Source organism: Symsagittifera roscoffensis, chromosome 3 (assembly GCF_963678635.1).
Source record: "Symsagittifera roscoffensis chromosome 3, txSymRosc1.1, whole genome shotgun sequence".
In the NCBI taxonomy this organism is placed as follows: domain Eukaryota; kingdom Metazoa; phylum Xenacoelomorpha; order Acoela; family Convolutidae; genus Symsagittifera; species Symsagittifera roscoffensis.
In genome coordinates this window covers 33,032,160-33,057,269 of record NC_087064.1, presented here as the reverse complement: position 1 = coordinate 33,057,269, position 25,110 = coordinate 33,032,160, and the positions used below count along the sequence as shown (strand labels likewise).

The 25,110-nt window shown below is 39.2% G+C and overlaps 1 protein-coding gene and 1 long non-coding RNA gene across 5 annotated transcripts in view; one reads left to right on the top strand and one right to left on the bottom strand.

Moving 5' to 3' along the window:
* The window catches only part of LOC134841414 (bridge-like lipid transfer protein family member 1), a 469,521-nt gene that overhangs the window by 194,701 nt on the left and 249,710 nt on the right, over positions 1-25,110 (bottom strand). The window lies entirely within an intron of this gene.
* The window catches only part of LOC134842859 (uncharacterized), a 33,480-nt gene that overhangs the window by 388 nt on the left and 7,982 nt on the right, over positions 1-25,110 (top strand). The window contains exon 1 of one of the 2 annotated variants that reach the window (XR_010162561.1): positions 6,269-6,379. The exons of the other annotated variant lie outside the window; for it this stretch is intronic. This is a non-coding gene — a long non-coding RNA (uncharacterized LOC134842859). Of the gene's footprint in view, positions 1-6,268; positions 6,380-25,110 lie in introns of those variants that run through there. 2 annotated transcript variants of the gene reach the window in all.

Sequence of the window (25,110 nt, the reverse complement as noted above, 5' to 3'; positions counted from 1 at the left end):
ACAGCAAAATATTTCAACAAACACATATATTTTTGGTTAAAATCTAAAAATCTTGTGTATTTCCGATCTTTCACAATTTTCTGGCATCTTTCTCGCATAGAACATAGTTGAAAATAGCCTCGTGCAAAAGAGCTGCCATCGGCAACTCGAGCCATCGGCAGCCCGGGTTCTTTTTCTCTCCGGCATTTTTCAACTATGATCTAACTACTACATAGAAGTTGTTTTACTAATCTTTTAGTGCTCTCTAATTCAACTGTGGATGATACCTAATTTGGCTTCAAAATCTAGCTTCGAAATGAGCGGTTTGAGCGATTGTTGAACGCTAAAAAAACGCTCAAATACCGCGCAAGATTTGAACGGTTTTGAGCGGTTTTTCTAGACAAACCCCTCAAATCTTGAGCGGTTTTTGATCAATTTTTTTTAGACAAACCACTCATTTTTAAGCAAGATTTTGAGCGCTTAAAAATAGCTCAAACCGCTCAAACCTTGTTTCAAATTAGGTAAAAAAACTCAAACTCGACTCGAGCAGTGAGGTTTTGACTGTCAAAAATGTGAAAAACACTATTTTCGACCAAAAAATGATTGCCAGAAATGTGCAAAATCTGACCGAGATCATGCAAATTAACTTCAAAAACTGTGAAAGGTATCAAAGTTACTTGCTAAATAAGCACTGATAATTGGAAGCTTTAATGTTCGGGAGCTTTCAGGGTTTTGGAATTCTTAAAACAGAAAAGCAAAATGCATGAAAAACTGATCCAGAGAAACAGGTTCAAAATTTCATAACAGGTGAGCCATATCATGAAAGCAGTTTGAGGACATTAAATACTAAGGTCGAAACCAAGCGAACAGAATCCATGAACCAAGATCAAGAGAACTATATCAAATCATTCAAAATCTAGTGGTTAGATCCAGAATTTAAAATTCAGATAATAGGGTCCGGGATGAAACTCAAGAAAACATTTTGGAAAAAATTAAGTTTTAGAAAAATGACTTCTTACTTTATAGAGAAGTCATTTCTCACTTTTCGGTTTAAAATAGGAACAAGATTGCATATTGCACAATGTCACGCAATATCACGCGATGTCATATCACGAGATCAGATTTTAACACGCGGTTAATTTCCATATTCATAGAAGTTGATTTACTACTCTTTTATCGCTCTCTAATTCGACTGTTGATTATACCTAGTTTTGCCGCCAACCTGTGAACATTTATGGGCCCAGCTCCCAAATTACGTGTCACAATTCAAGAATGACTGACTTAACAAAGATTTTGACAGAGCTTGCGGTGAATTGTTGACACAAGTAAAATCACAACAAAAAAAAAGAAAACAGAGGAAAAAAGTCCCAAGGATGATAGTGAACTGGCAGTTAAGCAACACAGCAAAACTGAGATAAGACAAGTCATTGAGACAGGGCATTGAAGCTGGAGTCACAAGGAAGTCACGAGTCAAAGCCGAAGGAAGCACACTAGAGAAAGAAAAAGAGAGAATGATATAGACACGAAGTTTAAAAGAAAAAGAGAGAGAAAAATAGAGAGAGAAAGAGGGCGAAAGAGAGCGAAAGAGAAAAAGATCGATAGAAACTGATAAACTGTTCAATTTGACAAACTTAAATAATGTGGTGTTCTATAAATTTGTAGATACTTTTTTGTTGCTCGGGGAGATCGTAATCCGTCGCGGCGAGATCTGAGCTTGTACAAGATTTAAGGAAAAGAAATTTTCAAAAAAATTTCTAAAGTTCCAATATATATATTGCTAAGTATGAAGTCTGTGAAGCAACTTAAGCTTTTATAAATCGCTGATGTACTAATCGGTACGCAGGTCGTTAGGTTTTGGATCAGGATTAAATGAGGATAAAAATGCTTCCATATATTATAGCTGCGATGTTGTTTTTGATATAATTAGGACTAAATTTTTTCCAATACAAAGTACGTGGAACATCAGATATTTGGTCAGAGCATCTCAAATTAGGTTGAAAATGTTTCAGTTGGTTAAAATTGATTGTTTTAAGGAGCAAAAAATTTTTTTTGCATTTTGCAGAGCTAAAATTATTCTTTTTGACTAGAAAGAAATTATTTGGAGTGAAATAGATGAAATTGATTATGCATCCGTTGTTTGAAACACTGCTACTGCAAAACATAGAAACGTATATTTAAGAAAAGGGCGAGAGATTTCAGATGAAAAGAAATTGCATGTTTAGTATGAGTTAGTCCAATGTTTAGAAAAATTTTTTCGCTTTTGACTTGCCATAAAGGCAAGGGAAACAAGGCTTGGGAAGTTTTGAGTAAAAAATTTAAAAGCACTGAGCGACCGAGAGTGCACATATGATTTCAGAATTAACCTCTATTAGAATGATAGCTAACGAGAGTGTTGACGAATATAACTCTAGAGCTGAAGAGTTGATTTACAATTTAGATGAAGTAGGCGAGAGTTTAAGTGAAAAAATATCTGTTTGTATCATCCTTAAAGACATTTCCCAATAACTTAGTACTTTTTTTTGACCGAAAGTAAGAAAGACTTGACTTGTTTTGAAAACGATCATAGGAGGTGATTCAACATTCGTTTATTTCATAGGAAAAAGCGTGTTTTAGGTGCATTAAATTATGACACTTTTTAGATCCTTTTAGATCCAAGCTAGTGAATAAGGTGAACCACTCAATCAGTGATAAGAATCCTGTGGAAAGTTTCAGGTGCTTAGAATTAGGACAAGTAGCGAGGGATTGTAAGAAGGAAAAACACAAGGGAAGAGCAACGAGTGGCTGAAAGCAATGAAATTCATTTTAGTTCATACAACTCAACTGATTGAGTTGAGGTTGACTTAGTTATAGGTTTAAGTGCAATTTGCAATATGATAAAGGATAAAACATTACTTTCTGGACAAAAATTTTAGTAGATTTGTTTCAAATGCTAATAAAACGGACTCTTATGTCTTAGTAGAAAGGAGAGTTCAATGAACTTTGAGAGACTCCCAAGTAATTTTTGAAAACGTTACAATAAGTGATTGTTTCTTTTTATCAGCGAATTCAGGGAACTTAGTGTCAGTCTCAAAAATTTTTAGAGGAAGAGCTAGAGTTGTTTTTGGAGAAAAGCTATGTCTTGAGCAAGGAAATGGAACCATTTATCCTCTAAGTGAGCAAAAAGATCTTTTCAATTGGAAAATAAAGGGGATTTGGAAAGCGGAAGAGTAGTTTGAGATTTTTTTGTAAGCATACTTAGAATTTGATTAGAAACACGATGATAAAGTGAAATACGTTGAGCTGCAAAATGAGTTAAGAGCCCATCCAAAAACTAAATCTTCCATAGATGAACCGTTAAAGGAGGAGTCGAGAAGCATCAATGAGGTTGTAAAACTTCAGAGTATGGACTTGAATAAAGGTTCAAAGATATTAGAGGGTAAGAAGCTTGAAAGCAGAGCAAGCGAATTAATCAGGGTTTTTGAGCTAGGACAGAAAATACTGATTTTGCTCTCAACTAAAATCGTACGGGACATGGTAAAACAGAATCTCCATTCTAGTGTGGGATAAAACGCATTTCGTAAAATGGAAGCAGATGTGTTAAAACTTTGACAAATAACTTCTTACATTACAGATTACAAAGTCGCTTCCCACTTTTCAGTTCAAATTCAGAACATGATTGATTTTTGCACGATGTCACGCAATATCACGCGATTTTATTTCACGAGATCAAAAATCAAGAGGCGTTTAACTTTTCATATATGAAGAGTATGTTATTGCTTTTGCACACATGTTCTTCCTTGACAAGGCATGAATGAAAATTGAAATATGAGAAGGCATGAATAAAAAAGAAATTATTTGCATAGTTTTGCAAACTTTTTCGGTCTTTTTAGCAATTTTCCCGGCTTTTTCACAATTTTCCGGCATCTTTCTCTCATAGAACAGTTGAAAACAGCATCGGGCAAAATAGCCGCCATCGGCAACTTCGAGCCCTCAGCCCGGGCTCTTTTTCTCTCGGGCATCTTTCAACCATGATCTAACTACTACATTGAGGTTGATTTACTAATCTTTTAGTGCTCTCGAATTCAACTGTGGATGATACCTAATTTTGCTTCAAAATTTTGCTTCGAAATGAGCGGTTTGAGTGGTTTTTGAACGCTAAAAAACGCTCAAAAACCGCGCAAGATTTGAGCGGTTTTGAGCAATTTATTTAGATAAACCGCTCAAACCGCTCAGTTTGAAGCAAGATTTTGAGCGCTAAAAGAACAGCTCAAACCGCTCAAATATTGTTTCAAATCAGGTGAAAAATCTCGACTCGGGCAGTAAAGTTTTGATTGTTGAAAAAGTAAAACACTAATTTCGACCAAACAATGATTGCCAGGTTTATGCAAAGTCTGACCAAGAAAATGCAAATTAACTTCAAAAACTGTGAAAGGTAACAAAGTTATTTGCTAAATAAGCACTGATAATTGGATTCTTTAAAGTTCGGGAGCTTTCAGGGTTTTTTTTTAAAACAGAAAAGCTAAATGCTTGAAAAGGAAAAACATGAAAACTGATCCAGAGAAACAGGTTCAAAAATACATAACAGGTGAGCCACATCAGGAAAGCAGTTTGAGGATATTAAACACTAAGATCGAAACCTAGCGAACAAAGTCCATGAACCAAGATCAAGAGAATTATATCAAATCAATCAAAATCTAGTGGTTAGATCCAGACCTTGAAATTCAGATAATAGGATCCGCGATGAAACTCAAGAAAATATATTGGAAAAAACTAAGTTTTGGAGAAATGACTTCTTACTTTATAAAGACGTCTTTTTTCACTTTTCGATTCAAATTAGGAACATGATTGGATATTGCACAATGTCAAGCGATATCACGCGATGTCATATCACGAAATCAGATCTTAAAACGCGTTGAAATTTCCATATACATAGAAGTTGCTTTACTACTCTTTTATCGCTCTCTAATTTGACTGTTGATTATACCTAGTTTTGCCACCAACCTGTAAAAATTTTTGCTCCACGCTCCCAAATTACGTGTCACAATTAAAGAATGACTGACTTAACAAAGATTTTGACTAGCTTGCGGTGAATTGTTGACTTAAGTAAATTCACATCAAAAAAAAGAAAACCGAGGAAAAAAAGTCCCAAGGATGATAGTGAACTGGCAGCTAAACAACACAGCAAAACTGAGAGAAGACAAGTCATTGAGACAAGGCATTGAGGCTGGAGTCACAAAGAAGTCACGAGTCAAAACCGAAGGAAGCACACTAGAGAAAGAAAGAGAGAATGATATAGACACGACGTTTAAAAGAAAGAGTGAAAGAAAAAGAGAGAGAAAGAGGGCGAAAGAGAGCGAAAGAGAAAAAGATCGATAGAAACTGATAAACTGTTCAATTTGACAAACTTAAATAATGTGGTGTTCTATAAGTTTGTAGATACTTTTTTGTTGCTTGGGGAGATTGTAATCCGTCGCGGCGAGATCTGAGCTTGTACAAGATTTAAGGAAAAGAAATTATCAAAAAAAATTCTTAAGTTCCAATATATATATTGCTAAGTATGAAGTCTGTGAAGCAACTTCAGCTTTGATAAATCGCTGATGTTCTAATCGGTATGCAGACCGTTAGGTTTTGGATCAGGGTTAAATGAGGATAAAAATGCTTTCATATATTATGGCTGCGATGATATTTTTGATATACTTTAGACTAAATTTTTTTCAATACAAAGTACGTGGAACATAAGATAATTGTTCAGTGCTTTACAAATTAGGTTAAAAAAATTTCAGTCGGTAAAAACTGATTGTTTTAAGGAGCAGAAAAATAATTTTTGTACTTTGCAGAGCTAAAATTATTCTTTTTGACTAGAAAGAAATTATCAGTAGTGAAGTAGGTGGAGTTGATTATGCACCCGGTGTTCGAAACACTGCTACTGCAAAAGATAGAAAGGTATGTTCAAGAAAAGGGCGAGAGACTTCAGATGAAAAAAAATTGCATGTTTAGAATGAGTTAGTCCAATGTTTAAAAAAATTTCGCTTTTGACTTGCCATAAAATCAACTTGGAATTAACTGGAATGAGAAAAATTATTATGGGCTTCATTGAAAAGCTAATGCAATGAGTAAGCTCTAAAAAACCGTCGATTGCATTGAAAAGCTTAATTACGTTTACTGAATACAGCTTTCAGCTAGGCCTTTGAAATCGAAATGTTCAAACCAATACTTATTTGCAACAAATAATGCAATAAAAAACCTTGACTTTAAATCAGCAAAGCTCGAACAAATAGACAATAGACCAGTCACATTCAAGCAATTTATAAAATTTAACATTTTGCTCAACTTGTCATAAGATTAATGAAAAAAGACTCTGGTTGTGCCATTTTGATAGAAAAAAAAACAGATTTGATGTATTCACTACTTTTATTGACAGGTAAGTGCTTATTTTTTCTCCTTTTTTTATCAACAACACCATACTAATTGCTCAATAATTTTCTCTTCATTTTGGGATCGCTTAAGAAGAATGAATTAGTGTGCCTATTTTGAACAATTTCTTAAAACTTCATGTAAATAATTTTGAAAACTTCGGATTTCATGCCCTCGTGACTTTACCTCATGCTTCAATCGTCTTGAGGTTCACATTGTTCAGCTCTCTCAGAGTAAGATTTTTATAAACATCTTCTAGAGAGCAGCATCAACTACAAGAAGCACTCATCTCATCCAAAACAGCAAAATATTTCAACAAACACATACATTTTTGGTTAAAATTTAAAATCTTGTGTATTTCCTGCAAGCAGAATGCTTATCTAGAAAGATTAAAAAAAATTGCACTCATCTTGTCAAACAAAGTAAGTATAAAGTATTTTCTTGCATAGTGTCCTGCAAGAAATCTTGAAAGATTTGTATTTCAAGTTTAAGCATTCCTCTCTGGAGGTTATTACTAATCTTGATTTAGAGCAGGAGCGGATCTAGGGTTTTCTCGAGAAGGGATTTTCAAAAACTTCTCAAAAATTTTGTTGACCTATTTGCTAGGTCGACCTTTCCAACCACTCCCCGTTTGTGACCAAAAATCTGATATATTTTTTTTGCCAAAGGTATATTTTTTGCTTTTATCTTTTTGCTATTTAGCAAAAAATAAAGGTATATTTTTTGCTATTTTCTATTAAGGCGCCGTTAGGAAAACTTTTGGGTTGGTCAGCCGAAAATGGATGTCTTAAAACTTTATCAAAGGAGGACACTTTGGTTGACATGGGGGCAAATCTCTGAGGGGGGGGGGGAGTGGGGGCGTTTGTTTTCCATACTCCCTAAATCCTCCCCTGTAAGATGCAGGTTGATAAATTAGTTTTTGCGCTGGACATATTTTTAATGCCAAATTACATTTTGGCCAAAAAAACATTGAATTCAAAAAATGGTACCATAGCAGGGCAGTTTGGTACAGCACAGATTGCATGTGCAGTAACCATGTTAACCTCGCTGCACACTAACCTTGGAACGCATATCGGTTTCTGTAATTATATATATTGTTGTTAAGTTATGTCAAGGTCATGGAGTGTTGATCGCTGTTTAGACTTTAGTTAGTTGTTGAGCTATGCGTACCAAGATACGTCTATTGAGCTGGTTCACGGAACCGCAGATTATGAAAGAAAACAAAGTTTCGGTTTGAATTAAACTCTTGAAACTATATCATTTTCAATTGAGCTTATAGCATTACCACATGGCACAGCCAGCAGAATTCATTGCACAGGATAATCGAACGGACATGGGTACACCAGTGTTCTGGACCTCAGCTAGCTCGGATCCACCGTGAAATTTCGAAATTTGGTTGGATCAATTTATGCTAGCAGTGACGGTCAGAGAAAGTGTGAATCCTGAGATAATACTAGAAGAACCGAAAGAAGTCATTGATGAGCCAATGCCTCGCCCTGAAACCCCAGGAGAAACTGAAACTGCACAGGCAGTAACGGATCGGGAGGCGAGAGATAGACTAAGAAGAGACAAAGTAATACTCGAAAACGAAGAGAGAAGGGAACGCGGACCCAAGGTAGGACATAATGTGTTTTACAACGAAGTTCAAAAACGACTTACGTCTTGTTTGTTTCTGGCGTTAGGCCAAAAGGAAAGAAGAAATTCGTACAGAAAAAACCACTTATTGAAATATCAAAACTTGAGTTCAGAGATATGGTGAGATTGGCTCAAGTATCACTTGAAAAAACGAAAAACATTACGTATGAGAGATACAGATTATTCACCAGGACACAAGAATCTGGAGTGATTTTGGAGTCTTTCCATGCGGCTTTAACTTCACAAGCAGCTAGGGCCAAATTGGGTGGATTGGAAGAAGAATTGGTGCGAGATCTATTCATATCACGAATGAAGAATACTGCACTTCAAAATACACTGACATTTGAAACGTTCGCATCAGATGAAGTACTCAAACGAGCTATTAAATTTGAACAAAGCTAGCAAACGACACAAGCATTTCAGAAATCGGTAGTAGGAAGCTCAAATGGAGGACAATTTTTTGGGCCGCAGATTAAAATAAAACAGGAGCCAATTATGGCTGTTGAAAATAAAAATCAGATTTACAGGAGATCGAATCGGGATCAATTCAAAAAGAAATAAAACGATACCAAAGACACAAAAACCAGAACTGAGAAAAAACCATGTACCACATGTGGCAGAACATTTGGGGAAGGACATCTGAAGAGTTCTCCAGCTGTAAAACGTTTAAAAGCTGTAATAAGCAAAACCATTTTGCAAAAATGTGTCGATCGAACCAAGTGAACGAGATTACTGAAGAAAACTCTAGTTCGGAAGAAGAGTGCAACTTAATTCACAGTTTTGATTCCTGTGAGGACTTCGAAATCATGGTGGTCGAACCCAGGTTACGTGATTGGCCTGAAGAAATTGGAAAAATAATATCAGGAGTCAAAGACAACAGTGTGATAAAAGATACAACGGTTATTCGAAAAACTGACATTAGAAGAGACCCAAAATCACATCAAATAAAAGCATTGAGGGCGTCAGTAAGAATCGACAAACATATTATAAATATGACGATCGATAGGGGAAGTGCAATATCGTTTCTGAATTGGACAACGGCAAAACAACTGATGGAGGGAGCTCCAAAGTTAAAATTCATCCCAGCTGAAGAACTGAACCTGACGACACAGTTTGATGATTATAACAAACAACCAATTCAAATACTAGGAGCTTTATGTACTAGTATAAGGTCAGCGGATGGGATGTGCAAGACGAATCGTTATTAGTGACAGTACGCCGAGCACGATGTATTGTGGGATTAGATTTACAGTGAAAATTGGGAATACAGACGTCACAGAAGTCAGCACTTTCACAAAAATCCAGATTTGACGTGCTACTGTGCGAGCAGTCGGAAGGTATGAAGCATCAATTTTACCAAAAGTTCCAGTCCCTGTTTGATCGAAAAGAGGAATAAAAAAATCACGTGGTTAACACAAAATTAAAATACCCACTATGCCCCATTCAAGAAAAAGGTAGGAGGAATCCTATACATATACAAGAAAAAGTTCAAGCAGAACTATCGAAGTTGTTATCAGAGGGTCATATAACAAAACTTGACAAATGCACAAGTGACTTCATTGCTCCAATAGTAGTTACCGTAAAAAAAGACGGTTCCATTAAATTGGCGTTAGATGCAAAACTCATAAATAAGCAACTGTATAACAACAAATATCAGATGCCGAATGTTGGTGGATTATTGGATGGAGTAAGTCAAATAGTAACTGCCAAAACAGCCGGTACGTTGTATTTCACGGTATTGGATCTGAAATATGCTTATGGTCAAATTAGACCAAATTGCTGAAACAGATAAGCAGTGTAACTTTAACATAGTGGGTGGGCAGGCATCAAGAACATATAGGCTTCTAACCGGGTTCTACGGACTAGCAGAATTTCAAAAAACCATGGATCGAACACTAAATCATGCAAAAAACACCTTCTGCTTTCTTGATGACTTTCTGATCGTAACAGAGGGGGAAAAACCCGAACATGAACAGCTAGTAACCGACGTTTTAAAGAAATTGGATAATGAAAAGCTAGCGTTAAATTTGGAAAAATGCGCATTTTTTCAAACAGAGGTGAACTGGTTAGTTCACAAACTTACTCCAGAAGTAATAACACCAAAAGTCACCAAGACAGAGGCAATACTAAAAGTGCAACACCCGAAGTCTCTAAAACAATTAAGATCGTTTATGGGTAGCATTAACCATCTTTTTAAATTCATTTCTAACGCTGCCAGCTTAACCGATCAGCTCAGACCACTGTTAAGAGAAGAAAACGAGAAAAGGAAGATGAAAAAATTAAATTGCCCGTGAAAAAATTTGAATGGGGGGAACAGCACTCTTTGATTTTCGAAGAAATAAAAAACGCGGTGGCAAAGATCGCACAAATTCATTACTATGACCCCAAAAAGGATACTCGAGTAAAGTGTGATGCAAGTCACAGTGGCCTCGGAGCAACTTTAGAACAGAAAACAGATGATAACGAATGGGTACCTATTGTGTTCGCATCACGTTATCTTAACACTCAAGAAAAGAAGTATTCGACAAACGAGTTAGAACTGCTCGCAGTAGTTTGGGCGGTAGATAGATTTAAACACTATCTACTGGGAAAAGAATGCATATTAGCTACAGACCACAAAGCTCTTACATCAGCACTAGGAGAATATAAATCTAACAAAACGTACCAATCTCGACTCACTAGGTGGGTAGATAGGCTATTACCTTACCAATTTAGAGTGGTACATATACCATGTAAAGACATGGGGATTCTGGACTATATGTCAAGAGAGCCGAGCGGGGAACCGTGGCCAGAGACATACTTAGATGAAAAATTCGTTGTCGCGTCGATTGAATGTTTTCATAAAGCACTCGAGTGCTTAAGCAGTCGGCTAAACGATACAGTAAACACAAATCAGAATGAAAATATTCTAAAACATTCTGGGTTGAGGGACACATTGGACGAATTAAACGATGCGTCATCCCGCGGTTGCTATAACAACAGTTCTGTTCAAAAACAAACAGGGCTCGACCTGAACGAAAACGGTCAAAACTCACGTCTCTCAAATTGTGACCCAAACACTTTAAGCAAACTTTTTCATTGCAAACAATCGGTCGACGATACTAGAAAACAATATCAAGAAAGAAAAAGTAGAATGGAGGAAAAACCGAGAAAGACCATAAACATAGTTGAACGAGAACAAAATAGAAATCAAATGCTGGAACAAGTGACTGAAACGACGTACCGGAGAACGACAACACTACAACGAGGACATGAATCAGACAGTTCAGAAGACGATATACCACAGGTTGAATAGCGGAAAATGGATAACGCTAACCAGAGAAGAGATTCAGGACAATCAACATCAACACCAACACATTCAGGGACCCCACAGTCAGAGCCCAAAAGTATTAGATCCTTCTGGGAATTATTAGGGTCAGAACGGGCAGACAAAGTAATACAGTGGAGTTTGCTGGAGCTAGAAGCGTCAACAGAAATGTCTAGTCCACAGAAGAACATACCGGAAAGAAACGATTCGAAAATTTTAGAAGTGGACATTACGGCCGACAGCTCCATATCAAGCCCTGAAATTAGTCTAGTTGGGGGACGGAAAAGCGATAGGAAATCCAGAAAAGACGAAATCCGACAAGCTGAACAACTAGAAGACAATAACCTGCACAACTTGTCGAAGCTTTTTGATCGAAACCTACTTTCCGAACTAACAACGGAGGATACATGGATGGACAGGTTAAGGAGAGTGATAGAACGGAAAGATCGCCACTCATTCGAGATGATGGGCCCTATACGAATTCACTCTGGCATCAAATTGCCGTTGTAGACGATATATCGTAGTAGATGGGCGACTAGCCGATCCAGGACAACTGCTTCCTGAAATGTTGAAACGAATTCACCGAGGCCACCTAGGACAAGAAGCCATGTTGGACGTATCTCGATACCTGTGGTGGCCACATATGCACAAAGATATTGTGAGCATGGCAGAGGAATGTCGTAGCTGTACTCGCTATGGTAAGAACGTTAAATATATTATACCAAAAAATGCGTCAAAACCACTTACACTGCTCACGCAGCCGGGGCAGGAACTGCAATTAGATTATGCGGGCCCATTAGAAGATAAAAAGGGGGACGAAAATCTACCTGCTTACAGCTATAGATAGATATTCTAAATTTCCTTCAATAAAAGTTACAAAATCGACTGGGGGAAATTCGTCGGTGAAATTTCTGCGTACTTATATTGATACACACGGAATACCTGAATCAAGAAGAACTGATCAGTTCTCGGGATTTAAATGCAAAACAATGAAAAAGTTCTGTACTGAATACAATATCGAACAAACATTCTGTCCAGTAGGGGATCACAGGGATGTGGCCTGGTTGACCGAACCATTCAAACCATCAAACGAAGACTGGGAGTTAAGTTATTGGATGGAAAAGTCACATCAATGAAACTTGCTCGTAGCACGATAATTCGAGATCTTAGGTGGAGCAAGCAAAAAACTATAAAATGCTCCCCATTCGAAGCACATTTCGGACGACTTCCAAAAACAGAATTCAAAAGCTTAAGGGAAAAGTTCATTAAAAACTCTGATCGTTTAGATAAGGAACACCTGGAGCGTTCAGCCCTCACCGCATCACAATTGAAAAGACTGGTTGACCAGTCACGCTATAACGTCAAAATCGTACGAAAGGGCCAAAACAGTAGAGAAGTCAGTCCTACGTTCAAGTCGGAAGTAGAGTCAGCTAAAAACAGAGACCGGGCAAAAGCACTGAGGACATTATTAGTAGCAAACGCTCGTTGGAACACGACCAGTAGGGATACGTCGGCTAACGATATTAAAAGATTAGTTGACGAAACGAGTACTATAAACCAAGATTTAAGGAAAGAGCTCTTATATCCGTGGGAATACGGTTTCATCGAGGATAAGCCCGAGGAGGTAGAACCAAGTTTGACTAACCTAATGAGAAAAGATGAGGGCAGAAAGAATGGACAGGCGTTAACAAACCCGTTGAATGGGTAAGTACAATCGGAAACTCCACACACAGTAAAAGTAAAAATAGCTGCGATGGCAATCTATAGAAAGAGCGACATTGCCCAATCAAAAATCGACACCAGTGATCTGAGGGATAAAAATCCGAAAAAGGATCAATCTAGACGAAGCCCACATGGAGATGAGCCGAAATTGAAGTCAAAGAAAGAGGAAGGCGGGTCAAGGAAAACGAACAGTGACTCCGAAGAAATGCCTGAGATACAAAAACGGTTGAACTAGGAGAATGCAGCGGAGCACTACCAGCTATATAGTCAACAAAATGTAACATCGAAGGAAATAGAGGTGAACGGAGGCCTTAATGTGGCCGTAAAGAGAGCTAAACCTAACAATGCCGGTCCAGTGCTGGGAAACGCAGGTGGCTTAGAACCCAATGGTGCTGGGAAGAAAGCTAGGAAACAGAAAGCTGCCGCAACAGTACGCCAGAGAAACCAGGCAGATGAGGAAGAAACGAACAAACTGTCATCTCCAGCGAAAGCCTGTACTTTCAGTACATCCACTCCTAGAAAAGAAAAGAAGGATAAAAGTAAGGAAATCACTCACAATAGTTCAGCAGAAAAGATACTGGAGACGTTTCAAAGCCGTGACATAGTCACAGAAGACTGGAATCTTTTAGCAGATCAGTTTTTGACGAATGAAGAATACTGCACTTCAAAATACACTGACATTTGAAACGTTCGCATCAGATGAAGTACTCAAACGAGCTATTAAATTTGAACAAAGCTAGCAAACGACACAAGCATTTCAGAAATCGGTAGTAGGAAGCTCAAATGGAGGACAATTTTTTGGGCCGCAGATTAAAATAAAACAGGAGCCAATTATGGCTGTTGAAAATAAAAATCAGATTTACAGGAGATCGAATCGGGATCAAATCAAAAAGAAATAAAACGATACCAAAGACACAAAAACCAGAACTTACAGCTATAGATAGATATTCTAAATTTCCTTCAATAAAAGTTACAAAATCGACTGGGGGAAATTCGTCGGTGAAATTTCTGCGTACTTATATTGATACACACGGAATACCTGAATCAAGAAGAACTGATCAGTTCTCGGGATTTAAATGCAAAACAATGAAAAAGTTCTGTACTGAATACAATATCGAACAAACATTCTGTCCAGTAGGGGATCACAGGGATGTGGCCTGGTTGACCGAACCATTCAAACCATCAAACGAAGACTGGGAGTTAAGTTATTGGATGGAAAAGTCACATCAATGAAACTTGCTCGTAGCACGATAATTCGAGATCTTAGGTGGAGCAAGCAAAAAACTATAAAATGCTCCCCATTCGAAGCACATTTCGGACGACTTCCAAAAACAGAATTCAAAAGCTTAAGGGAAAAGTTCATTAAAAACTCTGATCGTTTAGATAAGGAACACCTGGAGCGTTCAGCCCTCACCGCATCACAATTGAAAAGACTGGTTGACCAGTCACGCTATAACGTCAAAATCGTACGAAAGGGCCAAAACAGTAGAGAAGTCAGTCCTACGTTCAAGTCGGAAGTAGAGTCAGCTAAAAACAGAGACCGGGCAAAAGCACTGAGGACATTATTAGTAGCAAACGCTCGTTGGAACACGACCAGTAGGGATACGTCGGCTAACGATATTAAAAGATTAGTTGACGAAACGAGTACTATAAACCCAGATTTAAGGAAAGAGCTCTTATATCCGTGGGAATACGGTTTCATCGAGGATAAGCCCGAGGAGGTAGAACCAAGTTTGACTAACCTAATGAGAAAAGATGAGGGCAGAAAGAATGGACAGGCGTTAACAAACCCGTTGAATGGGTAAGTACAATCGGAAACTCCACACACAGTAAAAATAGCTGCGATGGCAATCTATAGAAAGAGCGACATTGCCCAATCAAAAACCGACACCAGTAATCTGAGGGATAAAAACCCGAAAAAGGATCAATCTAGACGAAGCCCACATGGAGATGAGCCGAAATTGAAGTCAAAGAAAGAGGAAGGCGGGTCAAGGAAAACGAACAGTGACTCCGAAGAAATGCCTGAGATACAAAAACGGTCGAACTAGGAGAATGCAGCGGAGCACTACCAGCTATATAGTCAACAAAATGTAACATCGAAGGAAATAGAGGTGAACGGAGGCCTTAATGTGGCCGTAAAGAGAGCTAAACCTAACAATGCCGGTCCAGTGCTGGGAAACGCAGGTGGCTTAGAACCCAATGGTGCTGGGAAGAAGGCTAGGAAACAGAAAGCTGCCGCAACAGTACGCCAGAGAAACCAGGCAGATGAGGAAGAAACGAACAAACTGTCATCTCCAGCGAAAGCCTGTACTTTCAGTACATCCACTCCTAGAAAAGAAAAGAAGGATAAAAGTAAGGAAATCACTCACAATAGTTCAGCAGAAAAGATACTGGAGACGTTTCAAAGCCGTGACATAGTCACAGAAGACTGGAATCTTTTAGCAGATCAGTTTTTGACGAATGAAGAATACTGCACTTCAAAATACACTGACATTTGAAACGTTCGCATCAGATGAAGTACTCAAACGAGCTATTAAATTTGAACAAAGCTAGCAAACGACACAAGCATTTCAGAAATCGGTAGTAGGAAGCTCAAATGGAGGACAATTTTTTGGGTCGCAGATTAAAATAAAACAGGAGCCAATTATGGCTGTTGAAAATAAAAATCAGATTTACAGGAGATCGAATCGGGATCAAATCAAAAAGAAATAAAACGATACCAAAGACACAAAAACCAGAACTCAGAAAAAACCATGTACCACATGTGGCAGAACATTTGGGGAAGGACATCTGAAGAGTTCTCTAGCTGTAAAACGTTTAAAAGCTGTAATAAGCAAAACCATTTTGCAAAAATGTGTCGATCGAACCAAGTGAACGAGATTACTGAAGAAAACTCTAGTTCGGAAGAAGAGTGCAACTTAATTCACAGTTTTGATTCCTGTGAGGACTTCGAAATCATGGTGGTCGAACCCAGGTTACGTGATTGGCCTGAAGAAATTGGAAAAATAATATCAGGAGTCAAAGACAACAGTGTGATAAAAGATACAACGGTTATTCGAAAAACTGACATTAGAAGAGACCCAAAATCACATCAAATAAAAGCATTGAGGGCGTCAGTAAGAATCGACAAACATATTATAAATATGACGATCGATAGGGGAAGTGCAATATCGTTTCTGAATTGGACAACGGCAAAACAACTGATGGAGGGAGCTCCAAAGTTAAAATTCATCCCAGCTGAAGAACTGAACCTGACGACACAGTTTGTTGATTATAACAAACAACCAATTCAAATACTAGGAGCTTTATGTACTAGTATAAGGTCAGCGGATGGGAAGTGCAAGACGAATCGTTATTAGTGACAGTACGCCGAGCACGATGTATTGTGGGATTAGATTTACAGTGAAAATTGGGAATACAGACGTCACAGAAGTCAGCACTTTCACAAAAATCCAGATTTGACGTGCTACTGTGCGAGCAGTCGGAAGGTATGAAGCATCAATTTTACCAAAAGTTCCAGTCCCTGTTTGATCGAAAAGAGGAATAAAAAAATCACGTGGTTAACACAAAATTAAAATACCCACTATGCCCCATTCAAGAAAAAGGTAGGAGGAATCCTATACATATACAAGAAAAAGTTCAAGCAGAACTATCGAAGTTGTTATCAGAGGGTCATATAACAAAACTTGACAAATGCACAAGTGACTTCATTGCTCCAATAGTAGTTACCGTAAAAAAAGACGGTTCCATTAAATTGGCGTTAGATGCAAAACTCATAAATAAGCAACTGTATAACAACAAATATCAGATGCCGAATGTTGGTGGATTATTGGATGGAGTAAGTCAAATAGTAACTGCCAAAACAGCCGGTACGTTGTATTTCACGGTATTGGATCTGAAATATGCTTATGGTCAAATTAGACCAAATTGCTGAAACAGATAAGCAGTGTAACTTTAACATAGTGGGTGGGCAGGCATCAAGAACATATAGGCTTCTAACCGGGTTCTACGGACTAGCAGAATTTCAAAAAACCATGGATCGAACACTAAATCATGCAAAAAACACCTTCTGCTTTCTTGATGACTTTCTGATCGTAACAGAGGGGGAAAAACCCGAACATGAACAGCTAGTAACCGACGTTTTAAAGAAATTGGATAATGAAAAGCTAGCGTTAAATTTGGAAAAATGCGCATTTTTTCAAACAGAGGTGAACTGGTTAGTTCACAAACTTACTCCAGAAGTAATAACACCAAAAGTCACCAAGACAGAGGCAATACTAAAAGTGCAACACCCGAAGTCTCTAAAACAATTAAGATCGTTTATGGGTAGCATTAACCATCTTTTTAAATTCATTTCTAACGCTGCCAGCTTAACCGATCAGCTCAGACCACTGTTAAGAGAAGAAAACGAGAAAAGGAAGATGAAAAAATTAAATTGCCCGTGAAAAAATTTGAATGGGGGGAACAGCACTCTTTGATTTTCGAAGAAATAAAAAACGCGGTGGCAAAGATCGCACAAATTCATTACTATGACCCCAAAAAGGATACTCGAGTAAAGTGTGATGCAAGTCACAGTGGCCTCGGAGCAACTTTAGAACAGAAAACAGATGATAACGAATGGGTACCTATTGTGTTCGCATCACGTTATCTTAACACTCAAGAAAAGAAGTATTCGACAAACGAGTTAGAACTGCTCGCAGTAGTTTGGGCGGTAGATAGATTTAAACACTATCTACTGGGAAAAGAATGCATATTAGCTACAGACCACAAAGCTCTTACATCAGCACTAGGAGAATATAAATCTAACAAAACGTACCAATCTCGACTCACTAGGTGGGTAGATAGGCTATTACCTTACCAATTTAGAGTGGTACATATACCATGTAAAGACATGGGGATTCTGGACTATATGTCAAGAGAGCCGAGCGGGGAACCGTGGCCAGAGACATACTTAGATGAAAAATTCGTTGTCGCGTCGATTGAATGTTTTCATAAAGCACTCGAGTGCTTAAGCAGTCGGCTAAACGATACAGTAAACACAAATCAGAATGAAAATATTCTAAAACATTCTGGGTTGAGGGACACATTGGACGAATTAAACGATGCGTCATCCCGCGGTTGCTATAACAACAGTTCTGTTCAAAAACAAACAGGGCTCGACCGGAACGAAAACGGTCAAAACTCACGTCTCTCAAATTGTGACCCAAACACTTTAAGCAAACTTTTTCATTGCAAACAATCGGTCGACGATACTAGAAAACAATATCAAGAAAGAAAAAGTAGAATGGAGGAAAAACCGAGAAAGACCATAAACATAGTTGAACGAGAACAAAATAGAAATCAAATGCTGGAACAAGTGACTGAAACGACGTACCGGAGAACGACAACACTACAACGAGGACATGAATCAGACAGTTCAGAAGACGATATACCACAGGTTGAATAGCGGAAAATGGATAACGCTAACCAGAGAAGAGATTCAGGACAATCAACATCAACACCAACACATTCAGGGACCCCACAGTCAGAGCCCAAAAGTATTAGATCCTTCTGGGAATTATTAGGGTCAGAACGGGCAGACAAAGTAATACAGTGGAGTTTGCTGGAGCTAGAAGCGTCAACAGAAATGTCTAGTCCACAGAAGAACATACCGGAAAGAAACGATTCGAAAATTTTAGAAGTGGACATTACGGCCGACAGCTCCATATCAAGCCCTGAAATTAGTCTAGTTGGGGGACGGAAAAGCGATAGGAAATCCAGAAAAGACGAAATCCGACAAGCTGAACAACTAGAAGACAATAACCTGCACAACTTGTCGAAGCTTTTTGATCGAAACCTACTTTCCGAACTAACAACGGAGGATACATGGATGGACAGGTTAAGGAGAGTGATAGAACGGAAAGATCGCCACTCATTCGAGATGATGGGCCCTATACGAATTCACTCTGGCATCAAATTGCCGTTGTAGACGATATATCGTAGTAGATGGGCGACTAGCCGATCCAGGACAACTGCTTCCTGAAATGTTGAAACGAATTCACCGAGGCCACCTAGGACAAGAAGCCATGTTGGACGTATCTCGATACCTGTGGTGGCCACATATGCACAAAGATATTGTGAGCATGGCAGAGGAATGTCGTAGCTGTACTCGCTATGGTAAGAACGTTAAATATATTATACCAAAAAATGCGTCAAAACCACTTACACTGCTCACGCAGCCGGGGCAGGAACTGCAATTAGATTATGCGGGCCCCTTAGAAGATAAAAAGGGGGAAGAAAATCTACCTGCTTACAGCTATAGATAGATATTCTAAATTTCCTTCAATAAAAGTTACAAAATCGACTGGGGGAAATTCGTCGGTGAAATTTCTGCGTACTTATATTGATACACACGGAATACCTGAATCAAGAAGAACTGATCAGTTCTCGGGATTTAAATGCAAAACAATGAAAAAGTTCTGTACTGAATACAATATCGAACAAACATTCTGTCCAGTAGGGGATCACAGGGATGTGGCCTGGTTGACCGAACCATTCAAACCATCAAACGAAGACTGGGAGTTAAGTTATTGGATGGAAAAGTCACATCAATGAAACTTGCTCGTAGCACGATAATTCGAGATCTTAGGTGGAGCAAGCAAAAAACTATAAAATGCTCCCCATTCGAAGCACATTTCGGACGACTTCCAAAAACAGAATACAAAAGCTTAAGGGAAAAGTTCATTAAAAACTATGATCGTTTAGATAAGGAACACCTGGAGCGTTCAGCCCTCACCGCATCACAATTGAAAAGACTGGTTGACCAGTCACGCTATAACGTCAAAATCGTACGAAAGGGCCAAAACAGTAGAGAAGTCAGTCCTACGTTCAAGTCGGAAGTAGAGTCAGCTAAAAACAGAGACCGGGCAAAAGCACTGAGGACATTATTAGTAGCAAACGCTCGTTGGAACACGACCAGTAGGGATACGTCGGCTAACGATATTAAAAGATTAGTTGACGAAACGAGTACTATAAACCAAGATTTAAGGAAAGAGCTCTTATATCCGTGGGAATACGGTTTCATCGAGGATAAGCCCGAGGAGGTAGAACCAAGTTTGACTAACCTAATGAGAAAAGATGAGGGCAGAAAGAATGGACAGGCGTTAACAAACCCGTTGAATGGGTAAGTACAATCGGAAACTCCACACACTGAGCGACATTGCCCAATCAAAAACCGACACCAGTGATCTGAGGGATAAAAACCCGAAAAAGGATCAATCTAGACGAAGCCCACATGGAGATGAGCCGAAATTGAAGTCAAAGAAAGAGGAAGGCGGGTCAAGGAAAACGAACAGCGACTCCGAAGAAATGCCTGAGATACAAAAACGGTCGAACTAGGAGAATGCAGCGGAGCACTACCAGATAGTCAACAAAATGTAACATCGAAGGAAATAGAGGTGAACGGAGGCCTTAATTTGGCCGTAAAGAGAGCTAAACCTAACAATGCCGGTCCAGTGCTGGGAAACGCAGGTGGCTTAGAACCCAATGGTGCTGGGAAGAAGGCTAGGAAACAGAAAGCTGCCGCAACAGTACGCCAGAGAAACCAGGCAGATGAGGAAGAAACGAACAAACTGTCATCTCCAGCGAAAGCCTGTACTTTCAGTACATCCACTCCTAGAAAAGAAAAGAAGGATAAAAGTAAGGAAATCACTCACAATAGTTCAGCAGAAAAGATACTGGAGACGTTTCAAAGCCGTGACATAGTCACAGAAGACTGGAATCTTTTAGCAGATCAGGTTTTGACAAAGGGTCACTTTGATTAGTCATAGAGGTGGATCTGTTAGTCATAAAGGTGGATCTAATAATTTAGTTTTCCTTAAACATTCGTTCATCCAAATTTTAATGGACTTTTTTCAATTTTCTTTAATGGTCAGAGAAAAATCGCAATTCAGTATAACAAAGTGTCACAAGATTTCAATAATTGGTAAATTGAAACGCGGATAAAAATTTTGGGGAAGAAAAAGCGCAGGTAGTAAAAGCGCAGAGTGACAGAAGGCCTTCATTTAACGCACATATAGCGAAAATATCAGCGAAGTCCATTGCTGCCATATTCAGAAGAAGGTTCCCAAAAATATCTCTTCAAACCAAATATATATAGTTCTCTTCAAACCAATTTTCTTACCACATCTAGAATAGGCTAATCAAATATCAGAGTGATCTAGCGCAAATATCAGAGTGATCTTGTATAAGGTACACGCGGATTTTCGAAACGTTAACGCCGATTCAACAAAAAGAACGGAAAATGCCCATCACATTGCAGGATAAGGTCGATAAGGAAATTAATAAACTTTTACGGCAAGGGCACATCGAAAAACTGAAAGAACGCTCGGACAAGTGTTTTGTTTCCCCGTTTGTAATAACGGTGAAAAAGGACGGATCAGTGAAATTAGCTCTAGAATCCCGAGAGTTGAACAAGCAAGTCCACAAGAATAATTTCCAAATGCCGAATATTGAAGAGCTCATGGACACGGTAGGACAAACCATAAGCGAACGGAAACCAAAAAATGTATATTTCTCTGCTATGGACCTTACATATGCGTACGGGCAATTACCACTTGGCCTGGAAACGAGCGTCCAATGCAATTTTTCGCTGGTGGGAGGAAAATCAACGGGCACGTATCGTTTTCAAACAGGGTTTTACGGCCTTACAACCATGCCAGCGGAATTTCAAAGAGTGATGGATACGATCCTTTCGGAATTTCCGCAGGCGCAAGCTTTTATCGACGACATTTTGGTGGTCACCAAAGGCACTGAAATTGAGCATATCTCGGCGGTCGAAAGAATCTTACGGAAGTTAGATCGCGAGAATATGCCGCTTAAGCTTACTAAATGCCAATTTGCGCGGAAAGAATGTGAATGGTAAGGGCATAAAATAACTTGTACCGGAATCACACCGCTAATCCGAAAAACGGAAACGATCGAATCGCTAAAAGCACCAAAAACGGTGTCGAAGCTAAAATCCTTTATGGGTTCTATTCATAGCCTGCACAAATACCATCCAGCACTCGCGGAACCATCAGTTTCGTTACGTCCTTTATTAAGCAAGAAAAACGAATTTATTTGGAATAGTGAATGTCAAATATCATTCGAGAATCTGCAAAATCAGGTGGCTAATATAGTAGAACTTCGGCACTTTGATATACACTGTGACACAAGAATCGTTTGCGACGCTAGTCATAACGGGCTCGGAATGGTTCTTGAGCAATTAAACTCCGACGACTGGAGGCCGATATCCTTCGCATCCCGTCACTTAAACGACGCAGAGAAAAAGTACTCTACGAATCAATTAGAAATGCTTGCAGTTGTGTGGGGAGCGGAATATTTTCGAAACTATGTGTTGGGGAGAAAATTTTTAATTGTTACGGATCATAAGGCACTTGTATCATTGCTAAATGGGAACAACAAAAAGAACGAAACAATGTTTAGTAGATTAACCAGATGGTTAGATCGTCTTATACCGTTCGATTTTCAAGTGGAGCACAAACCCGGAGCGAAAATTGGACTCGCCGATTACCTATCGAGGCACCCCAGCTTGGACGCTAAACCGGTCAGCAACTATGATAGTATGTTTAGAATGGCAAAAATTAGTAGAATTAGATCCGCCCTCGGATTTGAAAAGGAAGCTTTCTCCAAAGGCAGACTCGAGTCTCCATCGGTTACTAATAATAAACGCGTTTGTAATATATCGAATAGAAAACAACCGGTAGAGGGCAAACTATCATGCGGCGGAAATTGGACCAATCAAAGAGCGACGAATCGCATTTCCGGCAGGTCAATTAAGTTTAGTGGAGTTTAGTTGGGACTATTATTGAAGCTGACTTTGGTTACATAAATTCTTCAAAATAAACATTCAAAATTCAAAATATAACTCAATTATGGAGAGAAAAATCAGGAAACTATTGGAACGACACCCCAGCATTAGTAGTAGCGATGAAATAGAGGAGATTGATCAGGATATGCAAGCGGTTACAACAGAAGTCCGAAGCACTAAAACTAACACCATCATTTCCATTCCGTCGGTTTACCCCGGTGAAAGTTATCCACCGGTTAATCCGGAAAACCGAGTTATGTCCGTTATCCTGAGAATATGTAAGGTTGTGAGTAAACAAAGCACACTTCCCGAATTGTTGAATCTTCGATTTATAGAATCCCAATATAATTCCGATCCACAATTACAAGCCATTATCGAAATGATTAAATGTAAAGACCCTCCGTTACAATCAAAAGTTGCAGCGATGAGTAAGTACTATGCACAGTATACTCAGGATTTTCATGTAAGAGACGGATGCCTGTGGATGTACGAGAGGCTAGTTATCCCTAACACTTTGCAAGCGGCGGTGAACAATAGGTTGCATTACTATCACCACGGAAAATCGAGTATGTATGACGCGGCCAAAAACATCTGGTACCCGTACATGTTCCGTAGCTTAGCAACTATTGCCGGAAATTGTTCAGAATTCACATTAGCTGGTAAGAATTTGAAAAATATGTGTTCAAAAGGGGATATAGGGAAAATACTTGAGCAGAAAGAACCAAATGAGTCGGTTCAACTGGATTTTTGGGGGCCAAATAACTACTTGAAGGAGTCTAAAAAGTATGTTTTGGTAGCGGTGGTTCGATTTTCTCGTTGGCCATCGTCGAACCGGTCTGTAACTCGAACCGGTCGGATAAAATTATTAAATTTCTAAAAGCATACATTGTTGCACACGGAGTTCCGCGACAAATTCGAGTTGACCAAGAAACAAACTTTATATCGAAGGAGGTTCGGTCATTCTGTCATAAAGAGGGAATTGAAATGCTCATCTCGCCAGTTAATGATCATAGGGCAACAGGATGTGTCGAACGCACGATTGGCAGCATCAAGAATTCAGTACTTACGTATGCCCGGGAGGATAGACCGGAACCTTTGGATTGGATGGTTGAAAGAGCCCTTGGTGCCTTAAGATTTGCCAAAAATTCCACCCTCAATATAATACCGTTTGAAGCGCACCACGGTCGCGAAGCTAATACGGTTCTCAGAAACTTGACCAAAAAGCCGTAATTATGGAATCTAATTTGGGGAAATGTAATACGTTCAAAATCTGCCTGTTTAGATGAACAAGACCCAAACGCCCAAGCAACGATGGAGCCGATAGATACGAACTGGGGAGTCCGATCGGATACAAATTACGACCAGAAAAACAGGCGACACCCAATGAAACTGGCTGAGGACCAAGCTGCTAACCAGGATGATGAGCCTGGAATTGTGCGGGCACCGAATGAACCGGCTGAAGTACCGCCGGCAGTCGTAATGCAGAAGACAGAGGAGCGGAATTTGAATAGGTATAAACCACTAAAATCCAGTATAGTCAATCAAAGTGATCACACTATTAAAATGGTAATGGTGCTGTGCTTAGAAAATCAGGAGTAGCGCGAAAATTTCGAAAAAAAAAAACGGGCGCCGGGACAAATCGCTGCGGGACCTCAAACGGAAGCTACTAGCAAGTAGTAGTCAACAAAGTAGCTCAAAAGGCACCATGGGAACCTCTCACCGCACCATGGGAAATCGCTCAAGATTCCAAATTTTGAAAATCGCGGAGTATTTGGAATCAGAAGAAGAGGACTATTTACCGCTCATCTCAACTAAACCGGCTGTTGATCCGACAACTAAGGGGGCAGATGCTGAAAAGGAGAGACAAGGAATGTCTAGTGGGGGACAGGACCAAGAACAACCAGAATTTATCACAATTCGACCTAGCAATTATGAAACGGCAACAGAATACACGATGGCACGCGAACAAGAAATCAAAGCTAACCGAAGGAAGGAGGACACCGAACGAAATATACCACAGAAGGTGGAGCGCGAGGCAGAACAGATTCCAGCAACCGGGGGGAATAAGCATGGTCGGAAACAACGACTTGTTTCCTATTCGAGCCAAGATTCGGCGAGTTCCTTGGAAGAAACCAGTTCAAGACGATCGCGCAGAAATCGAACAGCGGTTACGAAGATGGGGGCGGTTATGATTGATACTATTCAAAAGGCGGATAAGTCAGGA